Below are 25,980 nucleotides of genomic sequence, written 5' to 3'. Positions count from 1 at the left end.
AAAAATAAAAATCAAACCTTTAAATGTAGATAACTTTCATATACAGTGATTAAGTGGGTTTGTCCAATATTTTGCCATATTTGCAAAGGATATTTCTAGCAAAGTAAAATGAACATCGAGATGACAAAGCTATTCAAAAAAGGCAAACACATAATCTGTAAAACAGGATGCACATAGTGAGTTGACAGTGCATCTTATAATGATAAAAAAATTCTCTAAATATTTATTTATATTTTATAGAAGGCATGAAATAGTTAATTCGCCAATAACTGCAGTCACTGCCAAATTAAGGTATTTATTAAATCAAAAGCAATTTAATCATAAATAGTTGATGCCTAAGTGTGAATCATTTATAAATATGGAAAATAGCTTACCTTGTAAAAACTCCAGATCTTTTCATCCAAATCTTCTTTGTCGCTGAGTCAGTCTGCAGGAAGTATTTGCTGATTTGCTGCCATTATAGTTTACATTTTTTTGACTGTAAAAAGCATGTGCTACTTTTGTGATGTATTCTACATATGTATAGAAACATTAGTTAGTGACTTAAGGCAGAATATAAGTAAATAATTTTAACTTAAATAAATAAATATGATATTGACAGATGATGCTACTTAAAAAACAGACTGCAACAGGCAATTCAAAAAGAAATAAAGAAAAGGGTGAAATGTGCTAATGGTTAGTGAATGTGTAAGTGTGTAAAGTGAATAATGGGATATGTATATAAATTGCATTTATCATATTTTACAGAGCAGTGAGTCATGTACAGTGTTCTTTGTGGCAGCAAAGCTGAATCAGTCTGTTGAAGAATGATCTCCGGTGCCTCTGTATGGGATCATGTAGTGGGTTGGATGGATTTTCCATGATTGACAGGAGTTTGTTCAGTGACCTGTTGTCCCTTACTGTCCCCAATCTGTCCAGTTTGTGTCTGATTATGTATTCAACCATGCAGATGATTTTTTTTAGATTGCCTGCATCCCTGGCACTAATGCTGCTCATGCTACTAATGCAGCGTACAACAGCACTATAAAGGGCACTTGCCACCACAGACTGATAAAAAAAATCTCCAGCATCCTGCTGCATACACTGAAGAATCTGAGCTTCCTCAGGAAATAAAGTCTGCTCAACCCCTTATACACAGCGTCAGTGTGTATACACCCAAATATTTTTAGTTGTCCACAGTGTGCAGTATAATTAGGGTGAAAGTTTGCTATGACATCTACTAAAACTAAAACTAACTAAAAGGGATAGCTGGAAAGAACACAGACATAAGGGATAATATATGGCATGCCATAGTAGGCAGATGACAGCATCCAAACATACCAGTTCACCAAAACACTCCATTCAATTCAGTTCAATTCAATTTAATTCAATTTAATTTAATTTGTATACTACTTTTAAAAATAGACAATGTATCAAAACAATGTTACGAAAATAAGTAGATTACGTGTATAAATTCAAAATTTATAAATCTGTCTGTAAGTTTATCCCTAATAAAAAGAAAAAGCTTCCTGAGCTGTTGTCAGGTAGCCAGCTGCCACGCCTCCCTCCAAGGCTCTCACTTGGCCTCGCCCTGCTCTAATCGCCTGCACCTGTTCAACATTACCTTTCCCCTTTAAAGGGTCCCTTTCCACCTCACTCGCATCTACTAAGTTGCGTACAGTGATCTACCCGACTCTTTACCGCCAGTATTTCCAGTTGGACCATGCTCCTGCTACCGCTTCTAAGGAAGCACGCTAGATGGGTTTGCCTACATCGGCTCACAGAGGTGATCATCGCGGACTCTCCTGCGTTAAGGATTAGACCCGCTTTACGGATTAGACCCGCGTTAAGGATAATACCCGCATTACGGTTGATACCTGCATTTCGGAATATACCCACATTACGGATTATACCCGTGTTACGGATTATACCTGCATTATGGTTCGTGCTTCTCCTCGACCCTTGTATATGTTCAAAAGCTAATAAAGAGATAACTGATTTACTCACGCGTTCTCCGCATGGTCCTGATCGTGACAGATGGTATGAGGAAGAAACCTTGAGTGGAACCAGACTCAAAATGGAACCATCCTCATCTGGGTGATACAAGACAAAATTTTTTCTTTATAGTTACATATAGGACTTGAGTATAAAACTTGAGAGTAAGTGCTCAGGGGGATTGTAGTCATAAGATATTATAGCAGACTGTTTATATATACATTTGTCTATAACAATGATCCTTCCAGATCTACTCCTTTACCTTAAAAAAACCTATTCACAAAAGGCTTGTCTAAACAAATATATTTTCAAAAAAGTCTTAAACACTGAGATTATTGTCAGGGATCCACCTGCCATGCCCCCCTCGGAGGCTCTCAAGCTGCCTCTCTCTGCCACGCCCAGCGTTATTCACCTACATCTGTTCCTCATTCCCATGCCCCTTTATAAGTTAAAGTTTCCACCTCACTTGTGGTCGGATCTACAAAGTCATGCAATTTCATCAGGCATTTGACAGAGATGTTCGGGATGACAACGGCGGACCTCAACTTCAGCCCCCACGGTTCTGGGAAGGCCCAGACCGAGTTACTGACACCAAGAGGCGCCGACCCAAGTTCCTGTCTCCAAGCCCCATGAAGTACATCGCCCGGCCTCCAAGTTCCACTGGGGGCATCGCCCAGCCGTCTCTCCTTGCTGGGGGTGCCGCTCGGTTTGTGAGTCCCGCTAGGGGTGTTTTGTCATTTACCTCTGAAAAGGGATCTCCTCTTTCAAGCAAGGGGGTGCAATAGTTCACCCACGCCCAGAGCTATGGAGGCTGTGGCTGTGGCCCCTGAGGCATCTTTTCACTGTGTGGTGCGCTCATCACCAATTCGACCTAGTCCACTGCCTGGTTGGTTCAGTGCTGCATTTCCTGCAGGAACAGTTCACAAAAGGGTTGGCTCCATCCACCCTCAAAGTCTTTTTGCCATTACACCTATTGCGTCCTCTGGTCTTTCCACTTCGTTCAGTGTCAAAGCGCACTCAACCCGGAGTGTGGCAGCCTCTAAGGCCTGGTCCTCTGGAGTGTTCCTCCAAAACCCGAAAGGGAATGTCTCTAGGTTATGTATGTTGGGTCTGGCTAGTGTCTTTTAGATTTCATGTCCCAGGTATGCCTTTTAACCTTTAACCTTTGCAGTTCACTCAAAGGACAAGCACCACGGTTTGCACCTCTGTTGGTGGGTTTTCATACCACAATGTCGTACCCCCACACCAAAGATACAAAACAGGATAATCCCTGACCTCTCTAGCTGACTTCAAAGGAGCATTCAAATGATAACGCAAAGCCAGATAACCCCCCTGGCTTCTCTGGTTGACTTTACAGGAACCCTCAAACCATAAAACCATTCACTCTCTACTTTTCTTCGAGACGGGACTCAAACCCTTTGAGGCAGGTCTTCCAGCAAGCTTTATCTTCAAGAACTTCTCCTACTCTGATCTTCAGAAGAACCTGGAAGAACATCTAACTCCCTCCTTATAGGCTCTTCAAGAATTTCCTTTGTCTACCGCATCTGAACTCTTGTTCAGCACAAAGCTAATGCAAGTAATCAGCGTTTTACCAATGATTAAGCTTGAGCCCCTTATTTTTAAGGTGAATTTGAATTTCTTGATGATTCTCGTTTAGGTTGTGGTTATTTTTGAAGTTAACCTTGCCATTACTTTTCTTCCTTTCTCTCTCTTTCTTCTTTTTCCTTTTCTTCCTTCTTTTACCAATTCTTAAATTTTTTATATTTTCTTTTATTTATTTTTTGTATATTTGTGTAGCTAGTTCTGTGTTGTGTTTGTCTCATTCCTTAAATGCTGTATTTGTCATAAGTGATTGTCTCTGAGTGCCGCTCACATTTCAAAGTCCCTGCAATATTTTGATTTAATTAACATGCTCTATTATTTGTACGGAATAAAGTAAAGGGGGGTCGCGTCTTTCTTGGCCAGGGAGATACCCTTTTTGGAATTAATAAAAGGTTATACTGTCTGTTTGATGTAGAACAGACCAAATAATTGTAACGTTAATTCAACAATGTAATTTAAATATTTAGGAGTGATTATAATCCATTATAATTACTTACAAATAATTCCCTTTTTGCTAGCTAAATTCGCTACAAGTATGTAACCCTAGATCCCTGAGGGATTGAGATGCTGCGTCCCCCTGCCACACTGCCCGCATTCGGCTTCACTCTATGTGCTTTTTATAGCTTCCTGGTAAGGTAAGGGATCAGCCTAAAATTTCATAGGAGGAGCTTGTTAATGATCTAAATGGAGCTAAAACCACAGTCACCAACAAAAATCATTGGTAACACACCAAGGTCTCTCTGCTCAAGAATGCACATAAACAGGCCTGTCTGAAGTTTAATGTTCTATATTCTGTACTACTCATTTAATATTTATGGTGTAGGGGTGATCCTGAAGAAAGAGTACAGTAAGAGTGTAGTGGATGTGAAAAGAGTTTCTGATAGGGTTATGAATGTGAAGCTGGAAGTTGAAGGGGTGATGATAAATGTAATTAAGTGTCTATGCTCTACAATTGGGTTGTGAGATGGAGGAGAAGAAAGAATTCTGGAGTTAGATGAAGTAGTAGAAGGTGTACCTAGGAAAGAACAATTGGTGATTGGAGCAGACTTCAATGGCCAAGTAGGTAAAGGGAAAAGAGGTGGTAAAGCAGGAAGTGGTTAGGATTAGTAAGGAGGAAGTGAGAGCAGCGATTAAGAGGATGAATAGTGGAAAGTCAGTTGGACCAGATAACACCAGTAGAACCATGGAGATGTTTAGGAGAGATTGCAGTGGAATTCTTAACCAGGTTGTTAACCAACAAGTTTTGGATGATGAAGGGATGCCTGAGGAAGGAGTGTGCTGGTACCAATTTGTAAGATTAAGGGAGATGTGCAGACCTGCAGTAACTACAGGGGAATAAAGTTATACAGTCACACCATGAAGTTATATAAGAGTTGTGGAAACCAGGCTGAGAGAGAGACCATCTGTGAGTAACAGTATGCATTCATGCCAAGAAGAGCACTACATATGCATTATTTGCTTTGAGAATATTGATGGACAATTAAAGTGAAGGTCAGAAGGAGTTGCATTTGTTGTGAGTTGTGTTTGTGGATTTAGAGAAAGCGTACAACATGGTGCCGAGGGAGGAGTTGTGGTATTGTATGCGGAACTCAGGTGTGTCAGTGAAGTATAGGGTGGTGGTGCAGGACATGTATGAGGACAGTGTGACAGCAGTGAGGTTTGCAGTAAGAACGACAAACTGGTTTACGGTGGAGGTTGGCTCTGAGCCCTTTCCTGTTTGCAGTGGTGATGGACAGGCTGGCGGATGAGGTCAGACAGGCGTCTCCGTGGACTATGATGTTTGTGGATGATATTGTGATTTGTGGTGAGAGTAGAGAGCAGGTGGAGAAGAGCATGGAGAGGCGAAGGTACATGCTGGAGAGAAGGGGAATGAAAGTGATTTGTGATAGAAGAGAGTCTGCAAGAGTGAAAGGAAAGGTTTATAGGACTGTGGTGAGACCTGCTATGGTTTATGGTTTAGAGACAGTGGCATTGACTAAAAGACAGGAGGTCGAACTGGAGGTAGCAGAGCTGAAGATGTTAAGATTTTCATTGAGACTGACTTGGAAGGACAGGATTAAAAAATAGTTTATTAGAGGGACAGCATATGTAGGACGTTTTGGAGACAAAGTGAGAGAAGCTCGATTTAAATGGTTTGGACATGGGAGACTTGGGAACATCATTAGGAGAATGCTGATGATGAAACCACCAGGAAGAAGGAAAAGAGGAAGACCAAGGAGGAGGTTTATGGATGTGGTGAGGGAAGACATGCAGGTAGTTTGTTTGAAAGAGGCAGATGTAGAAGACAGAGTAGTATGGAGAAGGATGATCCGCTGTGGCAACCCCTAATGGGAACAGCCAAAAGAGGAAGAAGACTCATTTAATATTTGCAAAGTACTGGATACAAGGGAGTGCTCTGACATTGCTCTGATCTGAAAAGTTTTATCATAGATTTGAAAAATTGCAATTTAGAAATTGGTTTACAAAGATATTTAAATATAAAAAAAGGTACACACACAAAACATTCTGTCTTTTGGATGCTCTTTACTTCATTCACTTAATGTACATATTTGAAATCACATATGCCATCTGTTTTGGATACCATTTAGATATTCCTCGATAATGGCCCATATATCCAAATTCTTGAGAGCTGGAATGGTTCCATCCTGTTCAGTAGGCAGGTCAATGGGAAGAGATACATCTTGCTTTGACAGTGTCATCTGGAATAGAAAGCATAAATGTTAAATATTTATTTACAAGTTATAAACTATGCAAAAACTTGATAAACAGTGATTCTCACCTTTGGAGTCCTAATAATAACATTCATAGACTTTTGAGTGGGTAAGGCAAAAATCACATTGATCTGTTTCTCATTATTATTAGCTCTATCAGCATCAAATCCAGCCAGGGGAGCTACTATGTAGATGTACTCCCTTGCCCTGTTAGTAGAAGAAGAAGAAAGAGAAGAAGACAGAAAACTATTAAAGTAAAATTTTATACACTACAATATATTTGCCCTTCTGATCTTGTTGACAGAATACCTCTTGAAATAGGGAATAGCATTATCTGCAATTCTTGGTACTCTGTTCCAGTAAACTTGCAAACGAGCAGCAGCATGTGCCTCATGCAGACCAGTTTCAGCCTTGACAGTTAAAGAATATTCCTGGCACTGCTCACCAATAGCAACTCTGGCCTAATGGAAAAGTATTTGATCAGTGTAACAATTCAACATTAAATAAAACATTGAAAAAAGAAATCGAAAACACTTTTCTTAAGAGCTTCCATAGCAACTTACTGCAACTTTATGCTTGCTTGGGAATATAGCATCAGCACATATCTTCCATTTGTCATTCTGAGCTATTGAGGCAAACACAAATTGTACTCTTGAAGTGGACTTGTCCGAGTAAGCAGCAATCTGGTATCCCAACTTGCGGTCAGATCTAATGGCACGAGCAATGATGGCAAAAGCAGGCGGAGCCGCATCTCCAAGTAATTTAGCCTAAAATTATAAACATGGATTTTGAGAATTCATACAGAAAATGCCAATTTTAGATGTTAGGATGTCTAATAAGATTTTTTTTTATTCATGAAACAATGTTATTGTACCTTTCTCTGCATTGCCTCAATGCTAGAAGAGCTGCTGGCCTTTGATGTTTCTTGTGATGTCATATACTAAAAATGGAAGATTTTTAGTAAACATCTATTTTTAAATAAATTAATAAAAAAACAAATGACACATATATTAATAAAGTTAAGGAGGATTTGAGATACCTGGTTCTTATGGAATTTCCGGAACTGACGATATGAATTTTTATCCTAAAAAAAACAAAAAAAACTATTATTCTTACCAATAGAAAACATTGTTATTTGACATGTAAAAGACATGTACAATATATTAATAATTAGAATTTAGCAGACAACCAGTTGTTGGGTCACTGGGAATACAAATTTGATAAAAACCATTATTATTAATAATGTTGTGGTTGTTGTTGTTGTTGTTGTTGTTGTTGGTGGTGGTGTAATACAATTGTAATTGTATTTAATATATATAAGAATGTAGACATTTGTATATTTTTTCATTGGCTAAATATTGTGCATTATACAGGTTTGTTTTACCTTGTTCAGGCGAATATTGGAAGAATTCATAGAGCTGCTTCTGCTGCTGCTGCTCTTACTGCTGCTGCCATTCCTGCTGCTGCCACTCTTGCTGCTGCTGCCACTCTTACTGCTGCTGCCACTCTTGCTGCTGCTCACTCTCTGACTGCCTCTCACACCCTTGCTATTGTTTACAGAGGACGAGGAGCTGCTTGAACTGGAGTTATCACTCCTCCTTCCAGACTCCAGAATCTCCCTCAGTTTTAACAAGATGGTACTTTCTTCTGTATTTTCATTATTACCATGGTTGACATCTTTCACAAGCTTCTCAGCTGCCTTAGAGCCAAGTTGTATCTCAAACTCCAGTCTTTCAAGGGCAGGACCCTCAGCTGAAACACAAACAGTAATTATTTGATGTTTTAAACTGAATATGAACTTATATGCAATTAAATCTTTGCAAATTACCTCTTGCCACTGAAATTCGAGCTGAGTGTCTTCCAATAAAAGAACACAGAGGATTTGCTTCCATAAAGCCAGCATTCTGGGAGGCAACTTCAATGCATCCTTTGATTTGAATATGAGGAATAACAGTACACACAGACTTCTGAATTGAAGCAGGTATCAACCTTTGTGCAGCATCAGATGGCACTGGAGGTGCCAGAGATATGACTCTCTCATTGGGAAGGTCCTCAATATTTCTAGCCACTGCAACAGTCTCAAAGCTGAGGAAACCAGAATCATTTTTCTTAAGTTGTTTAGTTTTTTAAATGAATCGTATTTTCCTTATAGAGATAAAAGTAATCAGTTGCCTTTTTCCTACCTGATAGTAGCAATATTATCAGGAACAGCAGCAGCAGGTAGAACCTCCAGCTTTACATTGCCCTTTGGAAGGTCTGCCTTTATAACCAGTTTCCCTGGCAATGCAGTGTGTACCTTTCCTCTGGCCATAACAGCAGCCTGAACTAGGGCAGTGTTCACTCCAATTACAGCAAATGTCTGAAGGGCAACACTGAAAGCAAAATAAATAGATAAGAAAATGAATTTCACTAGCTTTAAAAAACCTTCAACATTTTGTCTGTCATGTGTCTTTCTTAAAGTGTACCTTGGTCTGGCTTCAGCTTGCAGCTGGAGATTGCTCTTCATCACCTGATCAAGGGTGAGAGTCTCTGGATGCTCAGGTAAAGTTGGGTTAACTGTTGCCTGAACTGTTAACAGAAATTACTTTTAAATGGAAATCATTTGGTCGAACTGATTCATATATTTACATGCTTTACACTAGTATAAGAGTAAAAAAAGTCATACCATTGAGTGCTGCAGCAGCAACAGCAGCAGTGTAGAAACCAAGCTCCATTGGTACACCAAGACAAGTAGGTAGAATGCGACGCACCTCAGCTGCCAGCAGGGGCTTGGCATACTGGAAGGCAATTCCTTTCTGCAATGCCTTAAAAGCCTCCTTCATCAGTTCACGAGAATGTAATCCAGTGGTAATCTGTGCATTACATTAGAATAAATCTTTATTACAATGATTTATTTTAAGGTTATTCAAATTAGAACCGGGTGTATAACCAGTACATCAAGTCAAACTTAATAAATATTAAAAGAAATTGAGTAAACATTAAAAAAAGAATATTCATTTGTATAAAACATTTGCACTCTGTTACATTGAAATCCTCTCGAAAAGTTTACTTTTGCCTAAAAGAAAGGATTGAATAAAATGACCTGTGCTGCTTGTTCAATGATTCTGTCAATGTAGTTTTTGTCAATGCTGGCAAAAGCAATTTCCTGTCCAAGAACTTTGACATAGATAGATGCCAGCTGTTGATCTGATGGCAAAGACTTCCATTCCATCAGCTTGGAGCACAAACAAAGAAAATGTATACATGATAAATTTGCTATACAGCCAAAGCAAAAAATGTATACACTGCTAAAGGGAACTTACAGCCTTAAGGGTACGTGTGATTTTAGTGATGCGATCAGATTTATCATCTGCAGCATGAGTCTTCTGTAGAACATCCTGGAGTCCTTCAGTTCTCAGACCAACCTGGTTGAAATAAACTAATCAATAGCAGTGCCAATGCCAGTGCCAGTGCTAGACAAAACCATGATTCCAGAATCTTAACAAATTCAGCAACACCTTTGAAGACATGCTATTTCTACCTCAACAACATCAGCAGCAGCTCCAGCCAGGTAAGCTCGTGCTTTAGCGATGACAGCTCTGGGCAAAGCGGTGGCCGCATCATTGATCAAGTAAGCAGTACCAGCAGCACCAACCATGAAAGGAGCTTGGACCAAGAAAAAAACCAAAAACAATTGTAGTTACAAGAAAACATTTTTGTTTTAAACATACAAATAAATCATAAAAACATATTCAAACATACAGATATAGAGATCCAAATGGTTGGCTCTGCTAAAATGTTCACTCAAATGGTCTCTCCAGTTTTGGGCTCAACATCCTGATGGCAACATTTGCTGCAGCAGCCCTGCAATTACAGAAAAATATTTTTATTAGATTTAGTTTACACGTATGAATTAACTTAGTACTAAAATTAACAGCATTCTTACACATGCATATTATCAGGTGTCATGCTTCTGGACAGAGACTTGATGTGGGAATAAGCAAAACTGACAACATGCATATTGGTCTCTTTCTCCAAAGCACCACCAAGAGTGGCCATGAGAGCAACTGATGGCTTTGTCTCAAAGAGCACAATGCAGGCAACCATGCGTAGTTCAGGATGTAGTGCCCTGTCCATGAAAAGTTGCAGTGCCACTGGCTGAACCTGAAATAAATAAATAAATAACATAATTAAGAAACTTAAGCCACCATCCACAACAGCTACTGTGTTTATACATCACTCCATACTAACCAACTTTGGCTCCTTTTTAGCAATGTTCCTAAGAGCCAAGAGGGCATCAATCTGGACCCTCATGGGAATGGAAGCAGCAGCACTTCCAAATCCAGGCAGGAGTTTCATGATGGTTTTAAGGCTGGCAGGGTGGCCAGCATTGCCCAGAGCCTTAAGAGCCAGTCTGATTTCAGGAATATCAGCCTTAGAAATAGCCTCAGCAGCATTCTCATGGATATGCTGGTAATCAAAATCAAGAAACACATCTTTACTCTTGTATCACAGCACAAGTGAAAATTCTTTCATAACTGTAGATATTGTGTGGTCAGGGTAGAGAGGGCAGAAAACTACATTTACTTCTTTTTTTCTAATAAGTACAGAAATGTAAGATTGCTAAATTGTTTTAAACATATGTGCATTAGTGAACAAAAGCTTTACCTTAAGAAGATCAGCATGACATGAATGAACTTCAGCACAGTATCTGGCAACCATAGAACCTTGACCAAGCATGATCACCTCACGCAGCACTGGAATATTCTTGACTTTGGGGTTTGAAGCCAGATTCTGATGGTGAAAGAGGTTCAAATGTTATATAATACTTATACAAGGTTCTCCTGTCTTAAGTGAAACATACTAAGTTTTGCACTCACAGCAGTAAGCTGGATGGTATCTGGATTAGCATGGACCATGTGCAAAGCAACTATAAGGGCTTGAGTAAGTTCAGGGACAGCAAGCTCATTAGCATGAAACTTCTCCTTGATGAAATTCAGGTCTACGTGTGTACCCACAACAGGAAGTGCATCCAAAAGCCAACGTCTGTCAAAATACAGATATTAAAAAAGCAAATAATCTTGAATCCTAATTTTATGGTAATATTAAATATAACTTTACCTGTGAACAGGTTTGTTCTTGTACTGAGCCCAGATGGCTTCAATATTCTCCATTGTAGCAACACGCATGAACTGGACAAGCTGGATGAACTTCAGAGGAGCATCTTCATGAACCATAGCCGCATTATTTGCAACAAGATGCTGCAAGACCTCTGCAATCTGTAAGTGAATTAAAAAAATATTTTAAAAATAAATAAATACATTTTTGTCAGTCAAAACACTATCAGAGTTGATAAGGTTGGATGTTTTTCACTGAATACAGGAAAATGAAAGAATCTATTTTGAAGAAGATTATTTCATTCATTTAATCTGTATAGCAAAGCAGGGTTCTAAATTTTATGATATTTAATATAACATCACTACTACGTTTCACTTTTTCTGTCCCACTACTTATCTGTGTTTGAAAAATGTGTCAAAAATTCCAATTGTTCCAATGGATTGTATACTGGGAACATTACTATATTCACAACATCATCAAATAGACATTTGATTTTTTTATGAATATGGGTGGTGAAGACATTTGGCTTTTGATTAAAAGGTTGTGAGTGAATCTCAGCTCCACCAACGTGCCACTGCAGGGCCCTTGATCAAGGATTTTAAACTCATCTGCTCACTTGTATAAATGACATGATTGTTAATTAAAAAGTCTCAAATTCTCAAAAAGTCATTGGCATCTGCCAAATGCCATGAATGAAAATATAAATTTTGATTTCAAATATAAATGCTAATCACAAAAATAAACCAATGAAAATAATCCCTCTGATGAATATCAACAGATGCATTTTAAAGATAATGTACAAATCTTCTAGCAGCAATCATACCACCTTGCTCTCTTCATATGGATTCCTTTGTATTGTATTCATTGGCCAATTTCGGCTTTTAACATTAGCCGTTATTTATTTTATTTTTAATGAAAAATAAACTAAATATTAGACTTTATTGTGTCCTGTTGGGCCATATTAAGCATACATTTTAAGGCCATTAGATCATCAATCAGACAATATTCAAACAATTTTATTCTATAGTATTCTTGCAATATTGCTAAAATATAACCTGATAAAGGTACCTGGGCCTGTGCATTACTGATCTTCAGAAGCTGAATTGGGGTTTGATGAATCTCAGTTGCAAATTCATACTGCAGTGATCCACGAACTGAGTATTTACCAGCATGGGGAGCAATTGGGGAATTCTTAACCTCCTGTAAGTTCAAAATTTGCCTGAAAAAAAAAATCCAAATATTATTCAAATGCCTAAATGAAAATGATATTCAGAAACATATTCTGTCAATTATAAAGTTTTTTTTTTTAAATATTAGAGATCATACTTGGCTTTCATTTGAGCTGCTCCAGTTGCTGTATTAAAGAGTGAAAACTGATGGATCTCTTCAACTGTAGCCTCAGAAACAAGTGCACCAGTATCTGTGGGCTTCATGATGTAGCTGAATGTTGCAGTCCCGGTCAGACTCTTAAGCCTCTGTGGTGAAAACATATATTAATAATTTAATATCATTTGTTTTAAAGAAATCAAATGCAAAGACAGAAATTACTAAGAGTTTCTCAAATTACCTGCTGGCACTCATCACAGGTTTCAGTGTAAGCTAGACCAATGTCCTTTCTGACTCTATCATGGCAGTTGTTCAGATCTTTCGACTTTCTTACAGCAATCTGATGGGTCTGTACATCTTCTGTGATCATGTAGTGGGTCTTGCAAATTCCCTGAGGTCCAGCCTTTGAGAACAAAATAGCTTTAGTTAAGATGTCAGTTCAGAATAGAATTATAATCTCACTGTTAGTAAATATTACTCATATTTAGGCTTTTACCTCATGCAGCTCATACACATTCTGTGTGTTCTTGAGGTTGAGCTGAAGGATGTTGAGGATGCCTCTGTGCAGATTCAAAACAGTAGCAGAGACTCCAGCAGGGGCAAATATCTTACCCACCACACCATTAGAATACTCAAATTTAATGGGAATCACAAGCTGAGCATTTAATGCTGAGGTGAGTTTTGCAGCAGGAACGAAAGAATCCTGGGGCCAGATTCCAGTGTACTCAAAGAGCTGAGGATCTTGGAGCTATGAGTAAGATTTTGAAAAATATGTATTAAATATATCAACTTAGTTCATGTTATTGTATCTACCTGTCATATCAACATCATTCATGCATAAGTTTACCTTCAGAAGGAAGGAATTCTGGGCCACAGCACTGATGAGAACCTTGCTACTGACTTTTACACCAGCCTTGGCCAGACCCTCTTGAGGCAGACCACCCAAGAGCAAGCCTTCATACTTGTATACATAGGTTTTACCCGCAGCAAACTCTGGAACTGATTAATTATTTTATAAATACTTTTCTAGCATAAATGTTACAATGTGATCTATTATAATTATTTATAAAAATTTCTTTTACTTACCAAGGTTAACCTGATGACTCGCTAAACATAAATGAAAAATGATACAATTGTATTATAAGCTACTACGTGGTTAGTGAATAAAATAAATAATAAAACCTAATAACTAAATTCAAATTATGACTTACCCACAAGAGCCACAGTCAAGGCAAGCACAACAGCTCTCATGGCTGGAGGTTTGTAATGAATTCACCAAAAGCCTGTCTTTATATTGTAGAAAATTTGCTGATTAATGGTTGCCCTATGTAGATTATTAACTAGTTGTGCTGTACCGTAGACTAGATATTATTTCACAGTTGATACAAAATAATCATTTCAGGTCAGGTTACCTTACCCTTCCATCATATATACCCAAGCATTGTCCACAAGTCACCAATTTCTATGTATTTTTTTTATGTTTGTTAAATATTATTTAAATACTAAATTATTGAAAATAATTACAATGCTTTTTTACACACCTTCTCATTCAAAGAGTTTTCTTTATTTTCATGACTATGAAAATTGTAGATTCACACTGAAGGCATCAAAACTATGAATTAACACATGTGGAATTATATATGGAATTATATACATAACAAAAAAGTGTGAAACAACTGAAAAATGTCATATTCTAGGTTCTTCAAAGTAGCCACCTTTTGCTTTGATTACTGCTTTGCACACTCTTGACATTCTCTTGATGAGCTTCAAGAGGTAGTCACCTGAAATGGTCTTCCAACAGTCTTGAAGGAGTTCCCCGAGAGATGCTTGGCACTTGTTGGCCACTCTGCGGCCCAGCTCACCCCTAAACCATCTCGATTGGGTTCAGGTCCAGTGACTGTGGAGGCCAGGTCATCTGGCGCAGCACCCCATCACTCTCCTTCTTGGTCAAATAGCCCTTGATGCCTTCAGTGTGACTCTACAATTTTCATAGTCATGAAAATAAAGAAAACTCTTTGAATGAGAAGGTGTGTCCAAACGTTTGGTCTGTACTGTATATTATATGAATTATATAAAATTAATTTCTTATTCTTTAATACAATCCTTATTGAGCATATTTGGTTTACATTTGTTAAATTCTTATCTGTAAACACCTTATTTAGTTTTACTGATATTTGAAACTACTACCATTTTGGTAATTACAGAATCTGCAGTATACACATCATTTCTATACCATAATTAAACTCAATGGTCAATCAATGGTTTTATATGTTCTGAGGGCACAGATAAATGTCATGATAATCTGGAAGAGTAATTGTGCAGCAATGTTACCTGAATCTCACTGGTATAATGTGACCTGACCTTTACAACTGCTCTGTTCAGTTTATATAGTTGCCTAATCAAGTTCATTAGCAAAAGGAATGATATATCTATTGTACATTTGCCATCAGAACCGCAGAGCTACTGCTCTCATTTTTATTTGTTAATATTTTTTTCCTACCAAATATCTCAGTTAAAAATGATAATGACCAAGTTTAAAAAAAAAAAAAAAAAGATCTTATCAAAAAGGGAAGATATGAGAAAACATTTCTTTATAAAAAATTTTGCTGACAGTTTTAATTAGAATTGGCTCCATTTGCAATTGTGTTTATTATATCTTCTACTATATGTCCTACCAGCTGATAAAATTAATTGATCTATATCCATCACCTGGTTTCACCATCTTCTGAAAATTAAAAAAAAGTTATTATAAAGATAATAAAAGAAGTGCAAACACTTAAAAATGTGGCTCACAAAAATTTAAACAAGAATTTTCCTGCTATTTTCTATAAAAACTAAGATTCATCATTTAAAGTTTATTTGTCACCTGCATAAGTGTAAAGCACAGTAAAATTAATTGAAATTCCCCAAAAGACAGTTTAAGGTTAAGAGGGTTGCAGTTTAAGAAAAATAAATACACTACATAAACAATATAAGCTGTAGTAAATGCAATTTGTTACTATACTTAAGTAGCTTTTTTTTGTATCTGTACTTTACTTAAGTATTTCTGTTTCAGGAGACATTTATTTTAATTTTACTACATTTTAAATTCAAATATGTTAAATTTTACATAAAATGTAATGTTTTTACAAGTTGATATATTACATTTTACATAAAACTTAATTGTCAAGCACACAGCAAGGCACTAATTAGACCTGTTGCAGGTTAAACATTCTCAGCTGGCATAGGAAGTACAACCTCTGTTGGGAGGAGTGCATGAGGGGCTTCTCCAGATATCCACAATCATCTCCACTGTTTTGACTGTGTTGACTCCATGTTGTTATGACTGCACCAAGCTGCCAGCTGCTCAACCTCAATTCTGTGTACAGACTCATCTATGTCTTTGAGGCCACAATCTTCAGGAGCTTGACAAAAAGGTCTGTGGTGGTGCAGTCATTGGTGTATAGGGAGAAGAGCAGTGGGGAGAGAACACATCCCTGGGAGGATGCTGATTGTGTGGTGGGTTGACATGAATTTCCCTAGTCTCACTAGCTTTGGCCTATCTGTCAGAAAGTTGGTGATCAACTGACAGATAGAGCTAGGAACAGAGAGCTGGGTTAGTGTAAGGAATTGTTTTGCCCTCTGTCGTGTGGACAGGATTTGCCTTCTGTCGCGTGGACAAGATTCCTTCGAATTCAGCCTTTCCCCTCGATCTCTGCTCTCCTACGTGCGCACAGGGATGTCTCAATGAAACACACGAGTCAGCCTTTCAGAGAGAAGTTCCAAAGCTTTATTGTGTCACACATGAATATATACCAAAGATTTTAAAAAGATTAAAACAAGGTCACTGTGTGTGAGAACAGAAAAATGGTTGATGACAATAACTCCACATCTGGTCATGTTATTCGTTTAGGAGAAGCATAAAAACTCAGATTAGCCATACCAAAAGGTGACAGTTTGGGTTTTCTCACTGCATATGAAGAGAAGATAAGACAAGAACTTGGTCAACCTAATCTAGGACAAGGTTATTATGACTAGTGATCAAGGATATCTCACAATCCCCCCCTTTTATCCAAGATAAACAAGAATGGATAAATCACAACTTAAACAATCAGACATGTCACATAGGAATAGGATAATATTTAGAAACTCGAGGGACAGGTTGATAACCGGAAAGCATACGGGTGAGATAACGATGCGTCAAATTGAGCAAACCAGAATCTGGGATTTCAGTTTCGTTTAGGGAGTTGGGCATTAGAGCCGCGGCTCCCACCGCAGCAGGTAGCTGTTGACACACATAGCATGGACCTGCTGTGTACTGACGAGCCATCCAGTTGGCATATTGCCAGAAGGTGTTGTTGTGTGGGTGAGCCTGGGCGGGTATCCCTGCCCCAAGGCTGACGGCGAGGAGAAGAATGACAACCATACTGGTCACTGGTTGTGTCACTTCCCTGGATTGATGACAAGTTGGTTTTCTGTTCCCCACAGCTTAATTTGACACGTCCTGCAGTTGTGAGGATGTCCGAAGATTCGGCACAGAAGAGTCTGAGGAGTTGTGACTGGACCTTGATAGATGATGACAGAGGGGAACAAGAACCGATACACGTCTCCTAGAGAACTCATGGGGATGTTAAAAGGCTATGCTTCTGTAACATAAAGAAAAATAGTGATACGCAGGGTACATATACACACAATTAAGAGGGATCACTTCCAGTGGGACATTTCTTGATTCTGGTAGCATGGATCCACTGTGGAAAAAGGTCAGTTAACACACCTGTGCGTGTGTTGGCCCCTCATATTTGCATTCACCCAATCGTCAGAGTTTTATAGATTTAACCAGAACAGCATCTCCCACCCGGAAGGAATGGGTTGGTGTTACAGAAATGACAGGTATAGATTTAGAGATCTGTTCATAATGTTTTGACAGTGTGTCAATCAGGGCAGCAGAATACTCTGCGATGTGCACATCCAGGACGGTTGTACCTATAGCCGGTTTACCTTTTCTCCTAGGAGTTAAGAATGGACCCCCAAAAATAATTTTGTGTGGTGATAGGTGGACATCTTTTCGTGGGGTCCAGTGTTTGCTCGTTATTAAAAAATAGTAACTAGTTACAGTTACTCGTTACTTCATTCAAAAAGTAACTCAATTACTTTGTTGATTACTTACATCAAAAAGTAATGCGTTACTGTTAAAAGTAACGTTTTAGTTACTTTTTTAAAGAACCTTCTTTAATGATCTCATTAATGCCCTTTTATGTGTTATGGTCTACAAACACAAAACTGACTTAAACACAGAGTAATTTTTAAACACTATTTTATTAAAGTCAGACCAGCACAAATAATGAGCATATTTCCACTTTGAGAAACTCTGCTACACAGACCTGAATAAACGGAGACACGCCCACAGTGCGTCTTCTTCGTGTTTACAGAGGGTAATCCACCAATCCTACAATGCGTCTTCTTCGTGTTTACAGTGGTTTATCCACCAATCCTACAATGCGACGGTGCTGTAAGCAAGTTAGGCTGTAGTCTACACTTCAGCCGAAATTAATTCATTTAAAAAAGGTTCATTTAAATGGGTAACGCACCAAATGGTAACGGTAACGAAGTTACTTTATTTTTAAAAGTAACGCGTTACAGTATTAGTTACTGTCAAAAGTAACGCGTTACCGGTAAAGCGTTACTGCCCAACACTGGTGGGGTCATTCTCATTTTGGCAAGGACCGCAGGTAGGGGGAGGCTTTCGTGTTTCGCTGAGCTCTTAGTAATGTTATTCTGGGCACAGATCAGACACCTAGATAAAATCAAGTCAATCATGCAGTTTAAGTTCATATCTTCCTTCACCCCCCTTCGTGCGAGATGTGTAACACTGTGGAACTCGCGCACAAGGAAAGGAACGCAGTGAGATGGAAGGCATAGGAGACTGTACCAAAGGCAATCGGAGGCCACGTAGGCATTGTGTGATTGCCAAAAGGCCGAATCTTTCGGGGTGGCTACAGGATTGGACAGACGGCAAGTGTAAATCAGGAATGAAAGTGGAGGAGAGGAAACAGGTGTTAATAGGAGCGCTGAAATTTGGGAAAAATACCTGAGTTTGTGCGGCACTTTTTTTCACTCAGTCATCCAAGGAATTGCCGATGGCTTCTACATTGTCTTCGTAAGAATGGGCTTTTGTTTTGACAATGGCCAGGGTGAGAGGAAGATAGCAAGCAGTGATAAGGTCCTGAACTAAGAACGAATGAGAAATGGGTTTCCCTTCAGCTGAGCAGAAACCACAGGATTGCCAGATGCAGCCAAAATCATGCGCAATACCAAAGGCCGTAAATCGTGAAATTTTTTATTCTTCAGAAAGGGCACACGCACGAGTCAGGGCGAAGAGTTCAGCGGCCTGCGCAGGAGAAAAAGTCAAAGAATATGCTTCAACAGTGACATCAGGTAAGGACCAGACAGAGTAACCACACAGAAATTTACCATCATACGGCTTTGAACATGAGCCGTCCACAAAAAGTGACTCGCCGCTTTCTAAAGGAGTGGAAAACAAATCTGGGCATATACTAGTGGAGTGAATGACCTCGGAGCAGCAACCATGTGTGGTGTCATGCAGTGTGTTGTCTTGTGCATAAATCAAACAAGCAAGGGCATGACCTAAAGCAGAAGCGCGGCAAGCGGGCGGGTGTCCGTGCTAGGCTAAATGCTAACCCTAGCCGGCCGGCTATCCCGTCCATTTTTCTTTCCAACGTCTGCTCCCTGGATAATAAACTGGACTACATCCGACTCCAGCAAACCACACGGCGAGAGTTTAGAGACTGTTGCGTCTTTGTTTTCACGGAGACATGGCTCAGCGACAGAGTTCCGGAAGCCGCCATCCAGCTAGATGGGCTAACCGTGTTTCGAGCCGACAGAAATGCAGCTCTGTGCGGTAAGACTCGCGGTGGCAGCGTGTGTGTTTATATCAACACGGAATGGTGTAAGAACTCTGTGCTTGTTTCACGCTACTGCTCATCGCTAGTGGAGTTTGTGACTGTTAGATGCAGACCTTTTTATTTACCACGGGAATTCACCACAGTTTACATCGTCGGAGTGTACATTCCACCCAGTGCTAATGCTAAGGAGGCACTGAGTGAACTCTACGGCGCTATTAGCGACCTGCAGAATGCTCACCCCGACGGATTGTTTATTATCGCCGGAGATTTCAACCATGCGAATCTCAAGACTGTGCTTCCTAAACTCCATCAGCATGTGGACTTTGCAACGAGAGGAGCGAACATGCTGGATCTTGTTTACACAAACATCCCCGGCGCGTATCGTGCGGAGCCCCGCCCCCATCTCGGATACTCAGACCACAGCTCTGTTATGTTAATTCCAGCATACAGACCGCTCATCAGACGCTCTAAACCGGTTCTGAAACAGGTAAAAACCTGGCCAGAAGGAGCCACTTCTGCTCTTCAGGACTGTTTTGAGTGCACTGACTGGGACATGTTTAGAGAGGCTGCAACCTACGGCGATTCTATCAACTTGGAGGAGTACACATCATCAGTGACCAGCTACATCAGCAAGTGCGTTGATGATGTGACCATCTCCAAGACCATCACTACATGCTCCAACCAGAAACCGTGGATGACTGCAAATGTGCGTGCGCTGCTGAAACAAAGAGACTCTGCCTTCAGATCAGGGGACAAGGCGGCCCTAAAAACAGCAAGGGCCAAACTGTCTCGTGCCATCAGAGAGGTGAAGCGCGCACACACGAAGAAAATCCACAACCACTACCAGGACAGTGGAGACACCCGGCGCATGTGGCAGGGCATCCAGGCGATCACGAATTACAAGACCTTTGTTCAGGGTTTTTTGCAGCATGTTTATATTTCTAACTTGTATAATTTAGACAAGAAATATTTTAGGTTGTTTAAAGTTTAAGTTGATTTATTCTGGAATAATATTCCTGTCTTTTTCATTCATATTTATGTTAAAAAAAACATTTAGTTTTAGTGTGTTCAATAAATGTTTTTCCTGTTTGCCCGCGGCCTAAAGTGTGTTTTGAGTTTTGGCCCCCTGTGCAATTGAGTTTGACACCCCTGCACTATGTGGTGTGAGCGCCACCAATTGGATACAGTTAACTGCCCGATCGGTTCAGTGCCGGAATTCCTTCAGGAACAGTTCACCACAGGGTTGTCTCCTTCCACCCTGAAAGGTTACGTGTCTGCTATTGCGGTTTATCGTGCTGCACTCACTGGGCAAGCACCTGTTAGTGACCATTTCCTCTGCGGTACCTGGAGGGAGAGGCCTCTGGTGCAGCCTAGAGTGCCTGTGTGGGGCCTAGCCATTATTTTGGAGGCCCTGTCTAAGCCTCCCTTCAAGCCCTTGCCCAAGGTGCCCTTGAAATTTCTTACAGTTAAGAACCATTCCGTGGCCCAGCTTTTTGTCTGCTACACTTCCGATAAAAAGGGACTCACTGCAAACATCTCATCCTCTTATGAGTCCTCTGGTCTCCCTGCACCCTTTTGGGTCAGCACTCACTCCATTTGAGTTGTAGTGGCCTCTAAAGCCTAGTCCTTTGCAGCATCTCTCCATGACATTTGCAACCTGGTAACCCCACTGACCTTTGTCACATTCTACAGCCTTGACCTTGGGGTCACTCCTGGCTCCTCGACCTAGCTGTGCCAATCCACACTAGGCAGGTATTAGCGGTCAGTCTGGCGGTATTGAACACTCGTTCCTAAAGCGTTGTTGAAGCAGCTCGAGTTTCTGAAAGGTAACAGCTCTAGGTTACGTATGAAACCCTGGTTACCTGAGGGAACAAGATGCTGTGTCTCCAGGCCACACTCCCTGCATCCCTGTAGTGCTTTCTTCCATTGCAGAAGGTAGCACCGTCTCCATTGCATGTGTTTTTTATATCTTCCTTTTCGTGACATCACCCAATGACATTGCGCCTTTTCCGTTGGACAGATTACACACATGATTGAAAGTGTGGACACACGGAAGTGGAAAAGTGTTGGCTGGGGGAGAAAATTACTGTTTTTATAATAGTAACATGTATTTAACTTATTATTATTTTCTTTATATAACTACCTTACATTTCCTTAATTCTATTAAATAAATGGTCAAAAACTTTTCATTTTCAAACATTTGTTGTTCCAAAATGCTTCTGGAGTAAATAGAAAAAAGAAAAATAGCAAGCAGCAGGACGTCATGTAGTACTTATATTAAAACAATTGTTTGAAACCTTTGTTCCAACAAGTAACAGCAATTAACAAAGAACCAAATCTAACATTAAACATAATGTAACAAAACAAAAACATTGCAATGTTAAATATTATCTGTACATTTTCAAATGGTATAGTAATCAATTTGCACTTTGAGTCAAAAATGTTGGAATAATGTCACTCCCAAAACCTCACATATATAAAAGTCAAAAAAAGAGAAAGAAAACAAAAGACATCAACCTTTTTACAAAAAAAATGACAAGAGTTAAGTTAAGTTAAGTTAAGTTAAGTTAAGTTAAGTTAAGTTAAGTTAAGTTAAGTTCAGTTAAGTAAAAAAAAAAAACTAATTTAGTAATTGTCCCAAACCATTAAAAATGCAAAAATGTGAAATGATGTAACACAGATGAGGTCTCTACAATAGTTACAATAGTTAAAATAGATAATAGATTTTGTTTTTGTTTTTATAATAAAACAAATACATGTATTTGTTTTAGCATGAAATCAAACCTTTAAATGTAGATAACTTTTAGATACAGTGATTTATTGGGTTTGTCCAACATTTTGGCATTTTTGCAAAGGATATTTCTAGTAAAGAAAATTAACATCGAGATGACACAGCTGTTCAAAAAAGGCAAACCTGTAATCTGTAAAGCAGGATGCACAGAGCGAGTTGACAGTACAGTGGGGCAAAAAAGTATTTAGTCAGCCACCAATTGTGCAAGTTCTCCCACTTAAAAAGATGAGAGAGGCCTGTATTTCTCATCATAGGTACACTTCAACTATGAGAGACAAATTGAGAAAAAAAATACTGAAAATCACATTGTCTGATTTTGAAAGCCCCACTGTACATATAATGATCAAAATTACTCTATATATTTATTTATTTTTTATAGAAGGCAGGAAATAGTAAATTGGCCCATAACTGCAGTCACAGCAAAATTAAGGTATTCATTAAATCAAGACTGATTTAATCATAAATAGTTGATGTTTAAGTGTAAATCATTTATTAAATATAGAAAATAGCTTACCTTGTAAAAACTTCAGATCTTCTCATTCAAATCATCTTTGTCGCTGAGTCAGTCTCCAGGAAGTATTCCGCTGATTTGCTGCCATTAAAGTATTTATTTTTGTGACTGTAAGGTGCATGTGCAACATCTATTTTTGCAATGTATACTACATATGTATTGAAGCATTATGTAACCCAGATCCAAATTAAGGCTTACCGTATTTAAAACACCCATGATTTCAGGAAGTTAACCAAATATACTTTCTTAATTGGTGAAATAATAGGTCTTATTTCTGACATACAATAATATTACATTTATACTGATTTGAATATAAATAGTCAAACTTACCCAATTAAATGACAGCATTTCTCTGCTGAGGTGGATCAACCAATTAGCTACATTTTAGAGGTGATGGTAAAAAAAAAAGTAGGGGGAGTGCGAGTTGGGGTGAACTTGAGAAAAAAAATAAAGGAGAAAAAAAAAAGAATTCTGAGAAAGCCAAAAATAAGGAAAGAAAATTTGATCAAATTAATTTAGAATCTAGATTAAAATTTGTTAATTTAACTGTACTTAGCTAGATTTGGTGTTTGTACAGGAATAATATTTTGAAAAAAAAATTTTTTTCCACATTTGGAGATTTGACCTTTTTCTGCATTGTTTCAGACTCGGTTTGAGACAGTTCACTACGTGGGACTAAACAGATGGCAAGCCACCCACAGAACGGATCGGACTGAAGTTTCTTTGGATTTACATTGGATATACCTTTTTTTTTTTTGTTTTTTGCAAATACTTCACTTCATAATTAAGTGAACGGCGCATTGGAGCAGTTGCTCATTGTTCGGATTGAGAGCTTAATCCAGTGATGCAGCTGCATCTTGAGTAGCTGCATCACTGCCTGGTTTGGAAACTGCACCGTCTCGGATCGCAAAACCCTACAGAGGATAGTGAGGACAGCTGTGAGAAGATCATCAGAGTCTCTCTCCCCTTTATTATGCACATTTACACCACACACTGCATCCACAAAGCAAACAGCATTGTAGACGACCACATACACCCGTCACACACACTTTTCACTCTCCTGCCATCAGGAAAACGGTTCCGAAGCATTTGGGCCGCCACATCAAGACTGTGCAACAGTTTTTTCCTGCAAACCATCAGGCTCCTCAATACACAGAACTGAAAGAGAACACACACATACACACACACACACACACACACACACACACACACACACACACACACACACACACACACACACACACACACACACACACACACTCAATGTGTGTTACTGAACTGTACAACCTGGACTTAACATATACTCATTACTCATCTCAATCCATTCTCCCACGTTTATTTATTATTATTTATACCTTACCGTACTACACAGTTTACCTGCTGTTTTTTGCACCTTTCATTGTATTACACTGTTTACATGCTGTCTTTTGAACCTTTGACTATTACACTGTTTACATGCTATCTTTTGCAACTCTTGGCTGCTGCTGTTTTTTTGCACTACATTGTGTCTGTTTATATTCACTTCCGGGTATAGTTTTTACAGTTCTCCTCGCACAGTACCGTATAATCAAAGTATACAGTAGGTTTACTGGTCGGCGCTATCTTGGGTTTTGTGTCCTGTCTTGTGTTGTCTGTCTGCACTGTCTGTTTGTCTGTACTGTTTTTCGTCTGCACTGTTTGCACTAGGTTGCACTCGATGCACTTTATGTAGCTTGTATTGTGTTGTAGCTCTATGTTGTTGTTTACTGTAGCACCAGGGTTCCGGAGGATCGTTGTCTCGTTTTTACTGTGTACTGTATACCACTGTGTATAGTAGAATTGACAATAAAAACCTCTTGACTTGACTCTTAACTTAACTTGACTTGACTTTAGGAAATGATTACGGATCCTTTCGGTTCCACCGGGACTGAGATTTTGTTGATGGGGTATGGACATCTACAGTTGTAATTATAGTTCAGTTAATTGTGTTTTGGATTTAATTATTTGGATTGATTTAACTGATTGAACCTTTGTTTTATGTATGATATTTACCTGAGTTATTTTTGCGTGGTGAAAGGGTTAAATATCAGGGATTTTGATGCAAACTGTTCTCCAAAAAAAAGGGAAAATGATAAAACAAATTCAGGGAAACAAGTTATTACAAATTCTTGGTATATTATCTGTGTACTAATTGAGTTTCATAATTCTTGATTGGTACTGACATTGAAATTGATGTCTATTTTATTTTATTTTTTTCTTTCCCCCAGTACATAGAAAATCCTATTTGATTCTTCTGCCACACAATTGCATAAATTCACATTTTTCTAAATCGGTGTGTATGTTTTCCTGCCTCCTGTGACACCTTATTCTTCTGAAGGCTCTGCCTCCTGTGACACCTTATTCTTCTGAAGGCTCTGTGAATTGGTGAAGTCAAACATTACTATCTGTTACTTACCTTAATAGTATTGTTGTATCACACAAGTGTTACAATTAGATAGTGGGTTAAGGCATAATGTAAGTAAATAATTTTAACCTAAATAAATAAATATGATATTGACAGATGATGCTACATAAAAACAGAGTGCAACAGGCAATCCAAAAAGAAAGAAAGAAAAGAGTGAAATGTGCTAATAGTCAGTGAATGGGTAAGTGTGTAAAGTGACAGTGAATAATGGCGGCGAGTCATGTACAGTGCAATGGCATACGGTAGGAATGATTTCCTGACCATTCTTAGTGACAGTGAAGCTGAATCAGTCTGTTGGAGAATTAACTTATCTGCCTGTGTATAGGATCATGTAATGGGTGGGATAGATTTTCCATGATTGACAGGATTTCGCTCAATGACCTCTTGTTCCTTACTGTCTCGAATCTGTCCAGTTTGTGTCAAATTATGTATTCGGCCTTGCAGATGATTTTATTTAGCATGCCTGCATCCCTGGCACTGATGCTGCTTCCCCAGCAGACCACAGCACTATAAAGGGCACTTGCCACAGACATAATGTATAAAAGATATCATTTCATGACAGCATCCAAACATACCAGTTTACCAAAACAGTACATTTTAATTCAGTTAAGTTCAACTCAACT

At 38.9% G+C, this 25,980-nt stretch overlaps 1 pseudogene across 1 annotated transcript; it reads right to left on the bottom strand.

Moving 5' to 3' along the window:
• Positions 1–6,131: 6,131 nt before the first annotated feature.
• LOC310736184 (vitellogenin-like) lies at positions 6,132–13,961 on the bottom strand (annotated as a pseudogene). Its single transcript, XR_014538190.1, has 27 exons — positions 13,922–13,961; positions 13,797–13,817; positions 13,558–13,709; positions 13,207–13,458; positions 12,952–13,113; positions 12,711–12,859; positions 12,453–12,603; positions 11,388–11,545; positions 11,147–11,312; positions 10,935–11,060; positions 10,518–10,736; positions 10,213–10,430; positions 10,029–10,130; positions 9,808–9,932; positions 9,590–9,691; positions 9,370–9,501; positions 8,953–9,139; positions 8,753–8,855; positions 8,471–8,659; positions 8,116–8,372; positions 7,672–8,039; positions 7,327–7,350; positions 7,162–7,227; positions 6,851–7,054; positions 6,597–6,748; positions 6,356–6,494; positions 6,132–6,275 (listed from the first exon to the last, which is right to left on the bottom strand). The product of XR_014538190.1 is annotated as a vitellogenin-like (transcript).
• Positions 13,962–25,980: the final 12,019 nt, after the last annotated feature.

The sequence above is a fragment of the Silurus aristotelis genome (assembly GCF_946808225.1).
Source record: "Silurus aristotelis genome assembly, chromosome: 13".
Taxonomy (NCBI): Eukaryota; Metazoa; Chordata; class Actinopteri; order Siluriformes; family Siluridae; genus Silurus; species Silurus aristotelis.
This window is presented reverse-complemented; position numbering and strand designations above follow the sequence as displayed.